Source organism: Gouania willdenowi, chromosome 2 (genome assembly GCF_900634775.1).
Source record: "Gouania willdenowi chromosome 2, fGouWil2.1, whole genome shotgun sequence".
Taxonomy (NCBI): domain Eukaryota; kingdom Metazoa; phylum Chordata; class Actinopteri; order Blenniiformes; family Gobiesocidae; genus Gouania; species Gouania willdenowi.
The window spans coordinates 593,059-610,432 of record NC_041045.1 but is presented as its reverse complement, the minus strand read 5'-3'; positions in this window follow the sequence as shown (position 1 = coordinate 610,432).

Below are 17,374 nucleotides of genomic sequence, written 5' to 3'. Positions count from 1 at the left end.
GTCCTCTGCAGCGAGACAAAGAACGGTACAGATGGACTCCTCCTGCTTCAGTTCTTTCTCTCTCTCCTTGCTCTTCTTCAAACATGCTGATGCACTCCAACGTCTTCTCCAGAATCCCACTGTTCAGCTCCGGCTCTCCTGCTTCCTCGCCAATACCACCTTCTTTAGTGATCCAACCCTAACTCAGAAATCAGCTTCTTACGCTTAAAGAAATTTTATTCTCGTCAGAGCCCATTTTGAAGGTGTGTATCTTTCTGAGAACTTCCAACAAACGTAGAAGAAACTGTGAAACTATGATCTTTGGTGAATGTGGTTCTACTTCTTCTGTGCAAACTTGAAAGGCGTACAAACTTGAAAGGCGTACAAACTTGAAAGGCAAATCAGAAAAGAACCAGCCCTGCCACATGACAACCTGGAGGCTCCGCCCACAAAATGGAACTCTTTGGAGGCGCCTAGCAAACCATTGTGTCAAAGATGCACTTTGTGTTTTAAGGTTAACGGGTTGAAGAACAGTATGTGGAGACGACCATCTATAAGGGGGATAAAGGGGAGATTTTTGGGGTCCATCCATAAAGTCAGTAAAAATTATGGTCTATTGTTCTATGAATCTGTGATAACCACATTATTTATTCATCTGAATAATATCCACTGTTATCCAGGAACGTTTATTATTATATTATAGTCATCTTAAAGATGGAAATCCATAGAACCATAGAAATGAGTTTTCAAAGTTTCAATTAGAGTGGATAAAACAGACAGAAAAGTTGAAAAAGGGTGAAAGTGTTAATATTAGATTAAAAGTGGCAGAAAAAAGTTTAAATGGCCAATAATGGAATGAAATATGGTGAATGTGGTTAAATTGGCCAAAAATAATCATGAATTTTTTTTTTTTTTTTTTTTTTTTTTTCACCTTGTTTGCACATGCTGTTGAGGTTAACACTTAACAAGAAGTGCAATCTTTTAACAGCAATGCATATTTTATTATGCAATTAAATAAAAATTTTATTTCATTGCATAATTGTGACCATCACCAGCCCTCCCTAGGGAAGGGTAAATACTTTATTAAAGGGAGGATGTAAAAGAGAGAGGGCAGTGTTACACCAGGGTGAGGGGGGGGGGGGGGGGAGTTAAAAGGAAGGAGGGATACAAGATAGGAAAACGACTCCAACCCCCAACCCCCAGGCCCCCCAGCCCCCCCACCCCCCCACCACACCACCCACACCCCCGCGCCCAGCCCCCCGAGGGGAGGTCCAGAGAGCCCCCGCCCGAGACCCCAGCGAGGAGCCAAGCCCACGCCCAGCAGACGACCAGAGCCACGCCGAACGGGCAGCCGGCGGGCCCCGCCGGTGAGCCCAGAGCCAGCAAGGACCCGACCCCAGGCCAGGAGGACCCGGTAATGGATGCAGCACCAGGAGCAGCCGCCAGGGCGAACGACCACACCCCAAGCCGCATAAGGCACCGGGGGCCGCTGGGAGTCCCCCCGCCGGGTCCCCAGCACCCCAACCTAGCCCCCCCGGGCGCCCCAGATGCTGATGCCGCCCGAGCCACGAGCTCAGTTCTTTAAAGCCAGGCCCCCTCCAGAGGCCAAGCCAGACCGCCCCGCAGGGATGTGGCCCCCTAATTTAACCCCGACATTCTGCCTCACGGGGACGCCCAAGCAGGGGCCGCACCAGAAGGTATGCAAGGGCGCGGCACGCGCCACCCGCCCCAGAAGACCTCCGCCAGGACCGCCCGGCCAGCCGCCAAGCCCCCGGGCCCCAGGAGCACCCCCAGGGACCAGGACCCCCCAAGGGCAAGCCCCCGGGCCAAGCCCCCCGGGACGCGCCCCCCACCCCCAGCCCAGGTCCCGGCCACAGCCCGCAGGACCGCACAGCCCCAGACGGCACAAGGCCAGCAGCCCAGGGCCCGCCGCCCCCCTGACAGCGCAGTCACAGGGCAGGCCCCCGCCGGCCCGCGAGCAACCGGCGACCCCCACCGCGGGGACGGAGGCACCCCAACGGCACACATCCAGCGCGGGACAGCAGCCCCCAGCAAAGATGCCCCGGACCCACCCACCAGTCCGCAGTGGCAGGACATACCCACCAGCGGCCGAAAGCAACCTCAACCATCGGAACAGCTAACAGCCGCCCCCCAGTAAACAGCATCATCCCGAGGCGCCAAACAACCCTGCCCCAACCCCGTGAGGACACCAGCACCCCCCCAGCACACCCCCCCCCAAACCGGCGAGGCAGGCGCCACGGGCCCGCACACCGCGGGGCCCGCCCCCCCCAGGCCACAGGAGACAAGCAAGCACCAAGCCACACCCAAGGGGGAGAGGCACCCCGCGCCCCACCGGCCGACACAGCCCGGAAAGACCCCGCAAGGAGAGACCCCGGCAAAGCCCCCCCGGACCCACCGCCACGCCCGACCGCACCATCTTGATGTGCTTTTTACTCTAGCAGTGGCCCAGCCACCAACAGAGGGCCAGGCCCCCACCGGAGAGGCCCAAATATTGTACCAACCCACCACCCTGTTATGGTGCCTCTCCATTCCCCAATGGAGGGGCACTTCCCGATCCCCTGTGTGAAGTGTGTGTTTGTGTGAATGTATGGGGTGTAATTTAAAAGAAGGGGGATGGAGGGGAGCGGTGCTCCCCCTCCAGCCTCTGTGGATTTATGTGTATGTGGTGTAATAGGCCGGAGGGTTTAAATGATGATACACCCTCCGGGGGGTTGACATGTTGAGATGCGATTAAATTGAGGGATTAGTAGGGCAACTAGAGGTGGGAGGGCCGCCCCCATGCCACTACATAGTAACACAGGTGGCGGCCCCCTCCACCCCCAGCCCCACCATCCAGCCCCCCAAGGTTGGTATTGGTGTGTGGTGCATTTTCTGAGTGAGCCAGACCAGCTGGGAGTGGGGTGAAGTGAACATGTAGGAGGCCTGTCCAGTGTGAGCCGGGCCCGTCCGCGTGGCGGGCCACGCGAGAGGGTAGATGGCGCAGACGGGCAAGTGGCACTGCGGGCCCCGGAACAGCACAGCCGGAGACCCCCCCCCACGGCACCCCCCCCGCCCCCGCCGCGCCCCCGCGGAGCACGGCGACACCCCCCACCCCCCGGGCACAGCCAGGCACCAACAACATCCCCCGGCGCCCCAGGGGCGACCCCCGCCGCCCGCCGCCCGGAGCAACGCCACCCCGCCACCAAGGGGAGCGGCCGAGCAGGGGGGAGGCCCATGCCCGCAGCAGGGCCAGCACAGGCCCCACCCGGCGTCACGATACAACACTCTCCACCGGGAGGCGGCCCCGGCCCCCCGACGAGAGAGGACGCCATCCACCGCCAGCAGGGCCATCCGCCAGCCACGGACCGGCAAGCCAGAGTACCGAAGCAACCCCCAGCCCGGAACAGCCCCCCCACACCAACGGCGCCAATAGAGCCCCCCCCCCCCCCACGGAGGCAATCCCACGACGACCCACGCACCGGCACGAGACACCCCCCCGACGCCAGCACACCCGAACAACAGCGGGCCCAAGGCCACCAGCCCCGCCCCGCCCAAGGCTGCGCAGCGCCGCCACGAGCCGCGGCCGGTCCCCGGGCAGATTGCCGGAGAGCACCTCCCCGGACACGTAGCCCAAGGATCCGCCCCCGGGGCACCCCGCCCCGGAATCGCGCCCACGGCGCCCGGTGCACCCAGCCAGCAGACCAGCCAATCCCAACGCGGATCCACCGGGCGAGGAACCACGCGCCGCGCCCCGCACACCCGCCCAATACGACCCCGGGGAGGCCCAATAGTACCCCTCACCCACCCCATAGTCATAACGTCCACACCCGGCCATTGCGGTCGTACAAAAAGCCCCCGAGGGGGCCCCGCCTGGCTTGTCGCGCAAGCGACATCCCTAGCAAAGGTGCGCCCCAGGGAGCCAAGCCAAGGACACGCAAGGGCCGACGAGCAACCCACAGCCACACCCCACACCCAGCAACCCAGGAGGCAATCGCCGACCCCGGGCAGCAGCCACCCCCAAAGCCACCCCCACCCCGGATCCCCCCCGACCGGAGCCAAGGACCCCACCACCCCAGGCCCCCCAACGAGACCACCCCCCAGCCAACCCACCCGGCACGCACCGCCCGTCCCCCAGGCGGGAGCCACAGCCCCCCCACCAGTGCCCCAGGCCAACGGGGAGCCCCCCAACCCAACCCCACAGGATGGCGGGCGCAAGAGCAAAGGATGAGGAGGGGGGGAGGACGAGACAGGGGGACAGGGAGCAAGGGGAAGGAGCGGCAGGGGAGCACGCAGGGCCCCAGCCCAGAGACCAACCAGATGCGCATGCAGGGGCAACGGCGCCAAATCAAACACCCGGGACCCGTGAACACCCAGAAGGATGCACACCCGTGCTGAGGCAACAAGGCACCCGGCAACCCACCCCAGCCATCCTGACCAAGACCACCCCAGAGGCCCAAGGCGGCCCCGGCCTACAGTTGGGCTAGTGCGTTAGTAAAGAGTGGTGCTGGCAGTCGCTTGCAGGCTAGATCATCAGGCTTTTAAAAATTTAGATTTAATGCAATTAAAAAAGGAGTCCAACGCTCCTCAAAGCACGTTATTTTTTTTTGTTTTCTGAGAGCAGACATCTTTTCCATGGAAATAAATTCTGTGAGGAGATTTTGCCATTGGTTTAGGTTTAAGGATTTTTGTCTTTCCAATTTAGTAATATTGTTTTTTTGCTATGGCTAGTGCCGCCAAGGATTGATTGTGATTGGTTGCTGGAGGTTGAAGCATTGTCAGGTCTCCAATCAAACAAGATTTGGAGATAAAGGAATTCTGTAGTCCAAAATGGAGGACAGTTTTTCAGTGATTAGAATCCAAAAGTGTTGAACTGGGGAGCAAAGCCATAAGGCATAAATAGGAATCCGCTGTATTCTGGGTGCACTGAGAGCAGATGTCTGTTGCTGAGAAGCCCATTTTATGCATTTTCTGTTGGGTAATGTGGGATCTGTGGAGGACCTTGTTATTGAATTAGCTGAAGGTTTGTGTTTTTGTCATCTTAAAAGTATTACCACAAATTTCTGCCCAGAAATCAGTGCTCGGGGTGATTGAGAGTTCGGCCTCCCACTTCGCGATTGGTAAGTAATTACAGTTAGTGTTCGAAAGCGCTCTGTATATTTTTGAGAGTTTTTTGATTTTGTTGAGATTTTTTTCATATATATAGCCAGTTCTGGAGGTTTGTAACGTAGTTAAGTCTAGTGGAGTGGTTTTATTGTCTCTGTTACTTGTAAGTACTGTAGAAAGTACTTTTATTTATATCGAATGCTTGGGTTTAATGTTTTTTTTAAACGTGGAATAGTTTTTCCAAATGAAATCATTGAGAATCAAAGAGTTCTGCTTCGTTGTACATGGTAATAGTAATTCTGAATTGAGGTTTAGATATTTGGCTTAATTTAATTCCTCTTTCAGTCTGGGCGTCGGAAGGAGAACGAGACGTTTCACGTCTATCGAGAAAAAAACAACAAACCTTTTATTATCGCCGTAACACACACGAGAACTGTTTACACTTTTATTTTGATTCTAGTTTAGAAGCAGCAGCTCGACAATAACAACGATTATCATCACTGGTGAATAAAAGCCAGTAAAACAACAGCTACAATTCTAAACTTGTTGATATCACAGCCTGTGAATGCAGTTACAGCGTCACATTTACTCCACCTCGGGTCCTAGTGCCAGTCGTCCAGTGAAGCCTGTTCCATTTATCGCGTTTACCGAGGTCTGTGTGTGTTAATAAGTCTGTGTGAAAATCTGCATATTTATGCTTCCATCATCCACTCTTTTCATTATATCCATGTTTTCTGAGGCTCTTATAAATAAATGGTCTTGGCTCTAGTCTGGACGGCCATTTTGGATTATGTCATCATTGCAGCAAACGACCCAAATTAACATAAAGCAGAATTAAGCAAGTTAAGTGTTTACAAGAAAAAGGAATGATCTAATTCAGAATTAAAATCTGAATAAACCAGGCACTTAATTCAGATTAAGTTTAATTAGCATTAGGAATGAAGTATTTACATAGTTGGTTTAAAGAGGAATTAAAGCTCCCATGTAAACGTGGCCAATAATGTGTCAACATGTGTGACATTAGGTGTAAAAGTGGTAGAAAGGGTTTATAAGTGCTGAACATGTACTAATGTGATGTAGAAGTGTGAGAAATGTAACAAAAATACATTCAAAGGAGCAAAAATATGGCAAGAAAAAGTGATGAAAATAGGTTCAAACTTTCAAAGCATCTTTTAACTGTTTCACTTAGCGTTGTTCTGTGGGTCCTCGTGTTGTGCACTTCTAGTTAACCAGCGGCTGTGTGTGTGTTGTGTGTTTCTTTTTTAGAACAGAACTATGAAGATGGTGTAGGTTGAAGTTTATTAACAAGTACATATTCACCAACAAGACAGTGAATAAACATTGTTACAAGAAAGTTTGTTTTCATTCATTGGTTTATTGTTTTTCCATCAATACCTGTGGTTTTATTTAGTAGAAAAAGGTGGTTTTGGGGTTTAGTTACTATTTATTTAGTTACTCTTTAAGCCCCGCCCCCTGCTCAGGCTCCACTCCTCTTCTGTTTCCACAGGTCCAACCTTTTATGATGCAGGTTCTTTGAATTTCTTCCCATCTTTGAACAAAACATCTCTTTCAGCTTTTTTGACAAGCTTTTTCTTCTTCTTCTTCTTCTGAGAGATCAGTTCTTGGAGCTTGTCCTTCATCTCACGCAGCTTCTCCACTTGTCGTTGTTCTTCCACCTCCCACTCCTCACTTACTTCTGCCAGGAGTTCTACTTTCTCCATGACGTTCTTCAGCTCCTCTCGTTGCTCCTGCAGCCTCAGCTCTCTCTGATCCATCTCTAGCTTCACGCGTGTCTGCAGAAGGCGCTGCTGCAGCTGCTCCTGGTTGTTCTGGTTGTTTGCTGAAAGCGATGGATGATCTCCTTCAGGATTTTTTGCCGCTGTTTATTTTGATGAAGGTGATGCTCCCTCCATTCTATGTCCTGCTGCTCCTCCTCCTGCTTTAGCTGTGTTTCCTGCAGGAAGAGGGAAATCTCCTGCTGTTGGAGTTTCTCCTGCTGCAGATGTTCTTGTTTCTTAATCAGCTCCTGCAGGGGCTCCTGATGTTCCTGCTTGTTCTTGAGCTTCAGCTCCAACTGCTGTAGTTGCTTTTGTTTTAGTTCTATTTTCTGCTCGTCCTCCTGCAGCGAGACAAAGAACTGGTACAGATGGACCTCCTCCTGCTGCAGTTCTTCCTCTCTCTTCCTCTGCTCTTCTTCAACATGCTGATGCCACTCCACCATCTTCTCCAGAATCCCACTGTTCAGCTCCAGTCTCTCCTGCTTCCTCGCCAATACCACCTTCTTTAGCTGATCCAACCCTAACTCAGAATCAGCTTCTTTACGCTTAAAGAAATTTATAATTCTCGTCAGAGCCATTTTGAAGGTGTATCTTTCTGAGAACTTCCAACAAACGTGTAGAAACTGTGACAACTATGATCTTTGTGTGAATGTGGTTCTACTTCTTCTGTGCAAACTTGAAAGGTGTACAAACTTGAAAGGCGTACAAACTTGAAAGGGTACAAACTTGAAAGGCGTACAAACTTGAAAGGCAAAATCAGAAAAAGAACCAGCCCTGCCACATGACAACCTGGAGGCTCCGCCCACAAATGGAACTCTTTGGAGGCAGCCTAGCAACCATTGTGTCAAAGATGCACTTTCTGTGTTTTAAGGTTAACGGGTTGAAGAACAGTCATGTGGAGACAGGACCATCTATAAGGGGGAATAAAGGGGAGATTTTTGGGGTCCATCCATAAAGTCAGTAAAATGATGGTCATTGTTCTATGAATCTGTGATAACCACATTTATTTATTCATCTGAATAATATCCACTGTTATCCAGGAACGTTTATTATTATTATTATAGTCATCTTAAAGATGGAAATCATGGTTTTAATCACTAATAAAATGGTTCAAAGTGACCAAAAATGGTGGAAAATGTGTTGAAACCGTAGAAATTAGTTAAAAGTTTCAATTTAGAGTGGATAAAAACAGACAGAAAAAGTTGTAAAAAGGGTTGAAAGTGTTAATATTAGATTAAAAGTGGCAGAAAAAAGTTTAAATTGGCCAATAATGGGAATGAAAAATGGTGAATGTGGTTAAATTGGCAAAAATAATCATGAAATATGGTGAAAAGAGGTTAAAAGTGACAATAGCCACGGTTCCATAATGTTTTTTTTAAATGTGGAATTAGTTTTTCCAAATGAAATCATTGAGAATCAAAGAGTTCTGCTTCGTGTTTACATGGTAATAGTAATTCTGAATTGAGGTTTAGATATTTGGCTTAATTTAATTCCTCTTTCAGTCTGGGCGTCGGGAAGGAGAACGAGACGTTTCACGTCTATCGAGAAAAACACACAACAAACCTTTTATTATCGCCGTAACACACACGAGAACTGTTTTCACTTTTATTTTGATTCTAGTTTAGAAGCAGCAGCTCGACAATAACACACGATTATCATCACTGGTGAATAAAAGCCAGTAAAACAACAGCTACAATTCTAAACTTGTTGATATCACAGCCTGTGAATGCAGTACAGCGTCACATTTACTCCACCTCTGGGTCCTAGTGCCAGTCGTCCAGTGACGCCTGTTCCATTTATCGCGTTTACCGAGGTCTGTGTGTGTTTAATAAGTCTGTGTGAAAATCTGCATATTTATGCTTCCATCATCCACTCTTTTCATTATATCCATGTTTTCTGAGGCTCTTATAAATAAATGGTCTTGGCTCTAGTCTGGACGGCCATTTTGGATTATGTCATCATTGCAGTAAACGACCCAAATTAACATAAAGCAGAATTAAGCAAGTTAAGTGTTTACAAGAAAAAGGAATGATCTAATTCAGAATTAAAATCTGAATAAACCAGGCACTTAATTCAGATTGAAGTTTAATTATTTATTTTTATTTCATTCAGTTCATTTCTGACATGGTTGCATTCACAGAAATTCATTTGACATTCAGAGCAAAATCACATCATTGGTTTTTTTTTTTTTTTTTTTGTCCTTTTTCATGCCGGAAAGGGCGACGGAAAAAAGCATTATGCTTATTTAGATCCATCCCCTGATTTGAACACAGATAATTTTACATCCAACCTCGTTTCTTCCCTTTTTTTTTTGTCCTTTTTTATGTGATGTGTTCTCGTCTGCAGTCATTGTTCCTGTTGTTACTCCTCCTCACTGTCCTTTTTTCCGTATCTCCTCGAGCTTTTTTTCCAGTCGTTGTTTACGTTCCTCCAACTCTCCAAACGTAAAGTTCTTCTTCTTTCGAGAACCTTCATATCCTCTGAAAGTTCCTCAGCTTACGATCCATCAGAAAGGCACATGCACATACACATACCCCCATCATTAGCAGGCCAAAGATCATGACTCCTAGCAGATAGATGTCCTCCACATCTTCCACTGTCAGCAGAGAGAGACAGAGCATCTGGCTTCTCCCTCGTGCATCCATGACATATCCACTTGGGTATGTGTCCTTAGGACACGGTATTTCGTGCTGAAGCAATTGCCTCGTTGAGAAGATTTTGTCGATGGCGCTCAATGACCAGTTAATGAGTTCCATGTCGTCGCTGTAGAGTTCAATGAAGAGTTGACTTGAGATCTGTATGTATGTGTGTAAAAATGTACTCCGTGTTTTCTCCTTAAATTGTTTCAGATTATCTGACTGTTGTGTCTCTGCGTCAAGGCTATTCCAGAGGTTCATGGCTCTATACACAGTACTATGTTTGCCAACGTTTGATATGACCCTGTTTGGTCTGAACACATTATTATGTCTGAATTCATAGGAATTTTGATTGTATGTGAAACGTTTTTGTATTTGATGTGGTAGTTTTTGATGAGCCCTAAATGCGTGTATTGTGTGTGTTGTAGTGTATTATTTCTTGCAGTTTTAGGTATTTTGCCTTCTCAAATAAATCGTTTGTGTGTGCGTTGTGTGGTGCTTTATGTAAAATTCTTATAATTTTTTTTGTTTTAAATAGTGGTTCAAGATACGTTTTGTAGTTATTACCCCATATTTCGGAGCAGTAATTTAAATGTGATGCTATGAGTGAAGAATAGATTGTTTTAAGTGATTTGGTGTGTAGGATTTGTTGAAGCTTCCATAGGATGTAACTGCTTTTGGCAACTTTGTTTTTAACTATTTGTATATGTTTTTTCCAGGTCAGCTTGTCGTACATCCACACTCCTAGTACCCTATATTCTTTTACTTCTTCTATTATTTCCATGTTTAGTTTCAGTCTTATATCTACCGTTTTTTTTCTCTTTCTGAAATTAATGAATTTTGTTTTACTGACGTTTAGGGCTAGTTTATTTACATCTAACCATGTTTGAATTTTTGATAGTTCTTCATTTGTTGACTCTATTAGAGTTTTAATGTCTTTGCCTGATCATAGGATGGTTGTATCGTCTGCAAACAACGTTAGTTTGAGGCTATGTGAGACTTTGAAAATGTCGTTTATGTATAAAATGAACAGTTTTGGCCCTAAAATTGAACCCTGTGGAACACCACATTGTATGGTTTGGCATTTTGATGTGTGTTCTTCAAAGTCAACATATTGTTTCCTATTTGTCATATAGCTTTTAATCCATTTTAAGGCGTTGTACTTTATTCCGTAATTTTGAAGTTTTTCTTCTAGAATATCATGATTAATTGTGTCAAAGGCTTTTTTTAGGTCCAGAAAAATTCCGAATACAAATAGTTTTTTTTCTAATGCTTCTCTTATATTCTCCGTGATGTCAATTATAGCCATTGCTGTTGAACGTCCTTTTCTAAACCCATATTGTCCTTCATGTAGTATATTATTGTCTTCTATAAATTTGTTGAGTCAACTCAACAGTTTTTCCAGAATTTTTGATAATTGTGGTAATATTGATATAGGTCGATAATTAGTGAAATTACATTTTTCTCCACCCTTGTAAATCGGTCTGATTTTTGCAATTTTCATTTTTTCTGTGAAAACACCATTCTTAAATGATAGATTACTTATATGTGTTAATGGCGGGGTTATTTCAGCTGTTATGGTTTTTATTAGACTCATAGTTAGATTATTAGTGTCTCTGGATTTTTTTGAGGTACAGGTAGTGATTATTCTGTCCACCTCTGCTTCTGTTACTTCTTCAAGTACAAGGTACTTATCAATGTCTTTCTTCTCATTGTCAAAATGGTTCCATTTAAGTGTTGGGTGTTTATTAATCCCTTTCTCTATGTCTTTTCCAGTATTTATGAAAAAACTGTTGAGTTCTTGTGCTATTATGTTTTTATTGTATTCTTTTACATTGTTTATTATAAAATGGTCTGCATTTTTTTCTTTGCATTTGCGCATGGTTATAATGTTTATAATTTCCCACAATTTTTTGTTTTTGTTTTTATTCTCTTTTAATTGTTTTTCATAATATTCTCTTTTTTTTCTCTTAGTAAATTATTAACTTTGTTTCTGTATTTTTTGTAATGTATTTCCGCTTTTAATGTTTTTTCTGTTATATTTTTTATATAATATGTTTTTCTTTTTGCATACTTTGGCTATTTTTCTGACAGTGCTATTATGTCAAACCTATACAAAGTAGAGATGTAATCCTTAATGTCTTCAAAATTTGCATACATACTGCGACAATTACAGTGAACAAGTGACAGACCTTTTTCCTTCTTATTTTCCACTTTGAAGTCATTCTCTGTGTAGTAATGGCTGTTCTTGTTTGTTTCCAGTTGTGTGAAAAGTGTTTGGGTCCACTTCATCTACTTGATTAATCTCTCGTTGTTGATGTTGATGATGTTGTGGATGATTTTTAGTGATTCTGTCCACATCCATGATTTTTATCAGTGTTCTTGACTTTTAGGTACCTCATTCGTATTTTTCCAGGTCTTCCATCCTTTGGACTAGAACGGGTTTTCCATTTTCTCCTCCTGGGGGTGTGATGTAGATCCTGCAGCCTCTGGTCCAAGTTTTCACAATTTTTCCTCCTTTCTTCAGTTGGCGTGCTTTCCATGCGATACTTGCATTCTGCTTCGTCAGGTTCTCGTTCATAAACACCATCGTTCCCACAAGTTTTCTTCCTTGTTTCATTATTTCAGCTTTAATTTCACGTTGGTAAATGTAATTTTCACATCTCTGGTGTCTTTGCGTTTTGGCAGCAGCTGGCAGTAGTTGATGTTGTGGGTTCACTTCAATACCTTTCGAGTCCAGGTAATCAATCACCTGTTCTTCAATCGATTTTTCGTCTTCGATGGTCGGATCCTCTGTTTGTCTTGTGCATTAGGAATGAGTATTTACATAGTTTGTTTAAAGAGGAATTAAAGCTCCCATGTAAAACGTGGCCAATAATGTGTCAACATGTGTGACATTAGGTGAAAAGTGGTAGAAAGGGTTTATAAGTGCTGAACATGTACTAATGTGATGTAGAAGTGTGAGAAATGTAACAAAAATACATTCAAAGGAGCAAAAATATGGCAAAGAAAAAGTGATGAAAATAGGTTCAAACTTTCAAAGCATCTTTTAACTGTTTCACTTAGCGTTGTTCTGTGGGTCCTCGTGTTGTGTTGCACTTCTAGTTAACCAGCGGCTGTGTGTGTGTGTGTGTGTGTGTTTCTTTTTTAGAACAGAACTATGAAGATGGTGTGGTTGAAGTTTATTAACAAGTACATATCACCAACAAGACAGTGAATAAACATTGTTACAAGAAAGTTTGTTTTCATTCATTGGTTTTATTGTTTTTCCATCAATACCTGGTGGTTTTATTTAGTAGAAAAAGGTGGTTTTGGGGTTTAGTTACTATTTATTTAGTTACTCTTTAAGCCCCGCCCCCTGCTCAGGCTCCACCTCCTCTTCTGTTTCCCACAGGTCCAACCTTTTATGATGCAGGTTCTTTGAATTCTTCCCATCTTTGAACGAAACATCTCTTTCAGCTTTTTTGACAAGCTTTTCTTCTTCTTCTTCTTCTGAGAGATCAGTTCTTGGAGCTTGTCCTTCATCTCACGCAGCTTCTCCACTTGTCGTTGTTCTTCCACCTCCCACTCCTCACTTACTTCTGCCAGGAGTTCTACTTTCTCCATGACGTTCTCCAGCTCCTCTCGTTGCTCCTGCAGCCTCAGCTCTCTCTGATCCATCTCGCTAGCTTCACGCGTGTCTGCAGAAGGCGCTGCTGCAGCTGCTCCTGGTTGTTCTGGTTGTCTTGCTGAAAGCGATGGATGATCTCCTTCAGGATTTTTTGCCGCTGTTTATTTTGATGAAGGTGATGCTCCCTCCATTCTATGTCCTGCTGCTCCTCCTCCTGCTTTAGCTGTGTTTCCTGCAGGAAGAGGGAAATCTCCTGCTGTTGGAGTTTCTCCTGCTGCAGATGTTCTTGTTTCTTAATCAGCTCCTGCGGGGCTCCTGATGTTCCTGATTGTTCTTTAGCTTCAGCTCCAACTGCTGTAGTTGCTTTTTAGTTCTATTTTCTGCTCGTCCTCCTGCAGCGAGACAAAGAACTGGTACAGATGGACCTCCTCCTGCTGCAGTTCTTCCTCTCTCTTCCTCTGCTCTTCTTCAACATGCTGATGCCACTCCACCATCTTCTCCAGAATCCCACTGTTCAGCTCCAGTCTCTCCTGCTTCCTCGCCAATACCACCTTCTTTAGCTGATCCAACCCTAACTCAGAATCAGCTTCTTTACGCTTAAAGAAATTTATAATTCTCGTCAGAGCCATTTTGAAGGTGTATCTTTCTGAGAACTTCCAACAAACGTGTAGAAACTGTGACAACTATGATCTTTGTGTGAATGTGGTTCTACTTCTTCTGCAAACTTGAAAGGCGTAAACTTGAAAGGCGTGAACTTGAAAGGGTACAAACTTGAAAGGCGTACAAACTTGAAAGGGTACAAACTTGAAAGGCGTACAAACTTGAAAGGCAAAATCAGAAAAAGAACCAGCCCTGCCACATGACAACCTGGAGGCTCCGCCCACAAATGGAACTCTTTGGAGGCAGCCTAGCAACCATTGTGTCAAAGATGCACTTTCTGTGTTTTAAGGTTAACGGGTTGAAGAACAGTCATGTGGAGACAGGACCATCTATAAGGGGGAATAAAGGGGAGATTTTTGGGGTCCATCCATAAAGTCAGTAAAATGATGGTTTATTGTTCTATGAATCTGTGATAACCACATTTATTTATTCATCTGAATAATATCCACTGTTATCCAGGAACGTTTATTATTATTATAGTCATCTTAAAGATGGAAATCATGGTTTTAATCACTAATAAAATGGTTCAAAGTGACCAAAAATGGTGGAAAATGTGTTGAAACCGTAGAAATGAGTTAAAAGTTTCAATTTAGAGTGGATAAAAACAGACAGAAAAGTTGTAAAAAGGGTTGAAAGTGTTAATATTAGATTAAAAGTGGCAGAAAAAAGTTTAAATTGGCCAATAATGGGAATGAAAAATGGTGAATGTGGTTAAATTGGCAAAAATAATCATGAAATATGGTGAAAAGAGGTTAAAAGTGACAATAGCCACGGTTCCATAATTTTTTTTTAAATGTGGAATTAGTTTTTCCAAATGAAATCATTGAGAATCAAAGAGTTCTGCTTCGTGTTTACATGGTAATAGTAATTCTGAATTGAGGTTTAGATATTTGGCTTAATTTAATTCCTCTTTCAGTCTGGGCGTCGGGAAGGAGAACGAGACGTTTCACGTCTATCGAGAAAAACACACAACAAACCTTTTATTATCGCCGTAACACACACGAGAACTGTTTTCACTTTTATTTTGATTCTAGTTTAGAAGCAGCAGCTCGACAATAACACACGATTATCATCACTGGTGAATAAAAGCCAGTAAAACAACAGCTACAATTCTAAACTTGTTGATATCACAGCCTGTGAATGCAGTACAGCGTCACATTTACTCCACCTCTGGGTCCTAGTGCCAGTCGTCCAGTGACGCCTGTTCCATTTATCGCGTTTACCGAGGTCTGTGTGTATTTAATAAGTCTGTGTGAAAATCTGCATATTTATGCTTCCATCATCCACTCTTTTCATTATATCCATGTTTTCTGAGGCTCTTATAAATAAATGGTCTTGGCTCTATTCTGGACGGCCATTTTGGATTATGTCATCATTGCAGTAAACGACCCAAATTAACATAAAGCAGAATTAAGCAAGTTCAGTGTTTACAAGAAAAAGGAATGATCTAATTCAGAATTAAAATCTGAATAAACCAGGCACTTCATTCAGATTGAAGTTTAATTATTTATTTTTATTCATTCAGTTCATTTCTGACATGGTTGCATTCACAGAAATTCATTTGACATTCAGAGCAAAATCACATCATTGGTTTTTTTTTTTTTTTTTTGTCCTTTTTCATGCCGGAAAGGGCGACGGAAAAAAGCATTATGCTTATTTAGATCCATCCCCTGATTTGAACACAGATAATTTTACATCCAACCTCGTTTCTTCCCTTTTTTTTTTTTGTCCTTTTTTATGTGATGTGTTCTCGTCTGCAGTCATTGTTCCTGTTGTTACTCCTCCTCACTGTCCTTTTTCTCCGTATCTCCTCGAGCTTTCTTTTCCAGTCGTTGTTTACGTTCCTCCAACTCTCCAAACGTAAAGTTCTTCTTCTTTCGGAGAACCTTCATATCCTCTGAAAGTCTCCTCAGCTTACGATCCATCAGAAAGGCACATGCACAGACACATACCCCCATCATTAGCAGGCCAAAGATCATGACTCCTAGCAGATAGATGTCCTCCACATCTTCCACTGTCAGCAGAGAGAGACAGAGCATCTGGCTTCTCCCTCGTGCATCCATGACATATCCACTTGGGTATGTGTCCTTAGGACACGGTATTTCGTGCTGAAGCAATTGCCTCGTTGAGAAGATTTTGTCGATGGTGCTCAATGACCAGTTAATGAGTTCCATGTCGTCGCTGTAGAGTTCAATGAAGAGTTGACTTGAGATCTGTATGTGTGTAAAATGCCTCCGTGTTTTCTCCTTAAATTGTTTCAGATTATCTGACTGTTGTGTCTCTGCGTCAAGGTTATTCCAGAGGTTCATGGCTCTATACACAGTACTATGTTTGCCAACGTTTGATATGACCCTGTTTGGTCTGAACACATTATTATGTCTGAATTCATAGGAATTTTGATTGTATGTGAAACGTTTTTGTATTTGATGTGGTAGTTTTTTGATGAAGCCCTAAATGCGTGTATTTGTGTGTTATAGTGTATTATTTCTTGCAGTTTTAGGTATTTTGCCTTCTCAAATAAATCGTTTGTGTGTGCGTTGTGTGGTGCTTTATGTAAAATTCTTATAACTTTTTTTTGTGTTTAAATAGTGGTTCAAGATACGTTTTGTAGTTATTCCCCATATTTCGGAGCAGTATTTAATGTGATGCTATGAGTGAAGAATAGATTGTTTTAAGTGATTTGGTTTGTAGGATTTGTTGAAGCTTCCATAGGATGTAACTGCTTTTAGCAACTTTGTTTTTAACTATTTGTATATGTTTTTTCCAGGTCAGCTTGTCGTCCATCCACACTCCTAGTACCCTATATTCTTTTACTTCTTCTATTATTTCCATGTTTAGTTTCAGTCTTATATCTACCGTTTTTTTTCTCTTCCGAAATTAATGAATTTTGTTTTACTGACGTTTAGGGCTAGTTTATTTACATCTAACCATGTTTGAATTTTTGATAGTTCTTCATTTGTTGACTCTATTAGAGTTTTAATGTCTTTGCCTGTGCATAGAATGGTTGTGTCGTCTGCAAACAACGTTAGTTTGAGGACAAGTGAGACTTTGAAAATGTTGTTTATGTATAATGAACAGTTTTGGCCCTAAAATTGAACCCTGTGGAACACCACATTGTATGGTTTGGCATTTTGATGTGTTTCTTCAAAGTCAACATATTGTTTCCTATTTGTCATATAGCTTTTAATCCATTTTAAGGCGTTGTGCTTTATTCCGTAATTTTGAAGTTTTTCTTCTAGAATATCATGATTAATTGTGTCAAAGGCTTTTTTTAGGTCCAGAAAAATTCCGAATACAAATAGTTTTTTTTCTAATGCTTCTCTTATATTCTCCGTGATGTCAATTATAGCCATTGCTGTTGAACGTCCTTTTCTAAATCCATATTGTCCTTCATGTAGTATATTATTATCTTCTATAAATTTGTCGAGTCAACTCAACAGTTTTTCCAGAATTTTTGATAATTGTGGTAATATTGATATTGGTCGATAATTAGTGAAATTACATTTTTCTCCACCCTTGTAAATCGGTCTGATTTTTGCAATTTTCATTTTTCTGTGAAAACACCATTCTTAAATGATAGATTACTTATATGTGTTAATGGCGGGGTT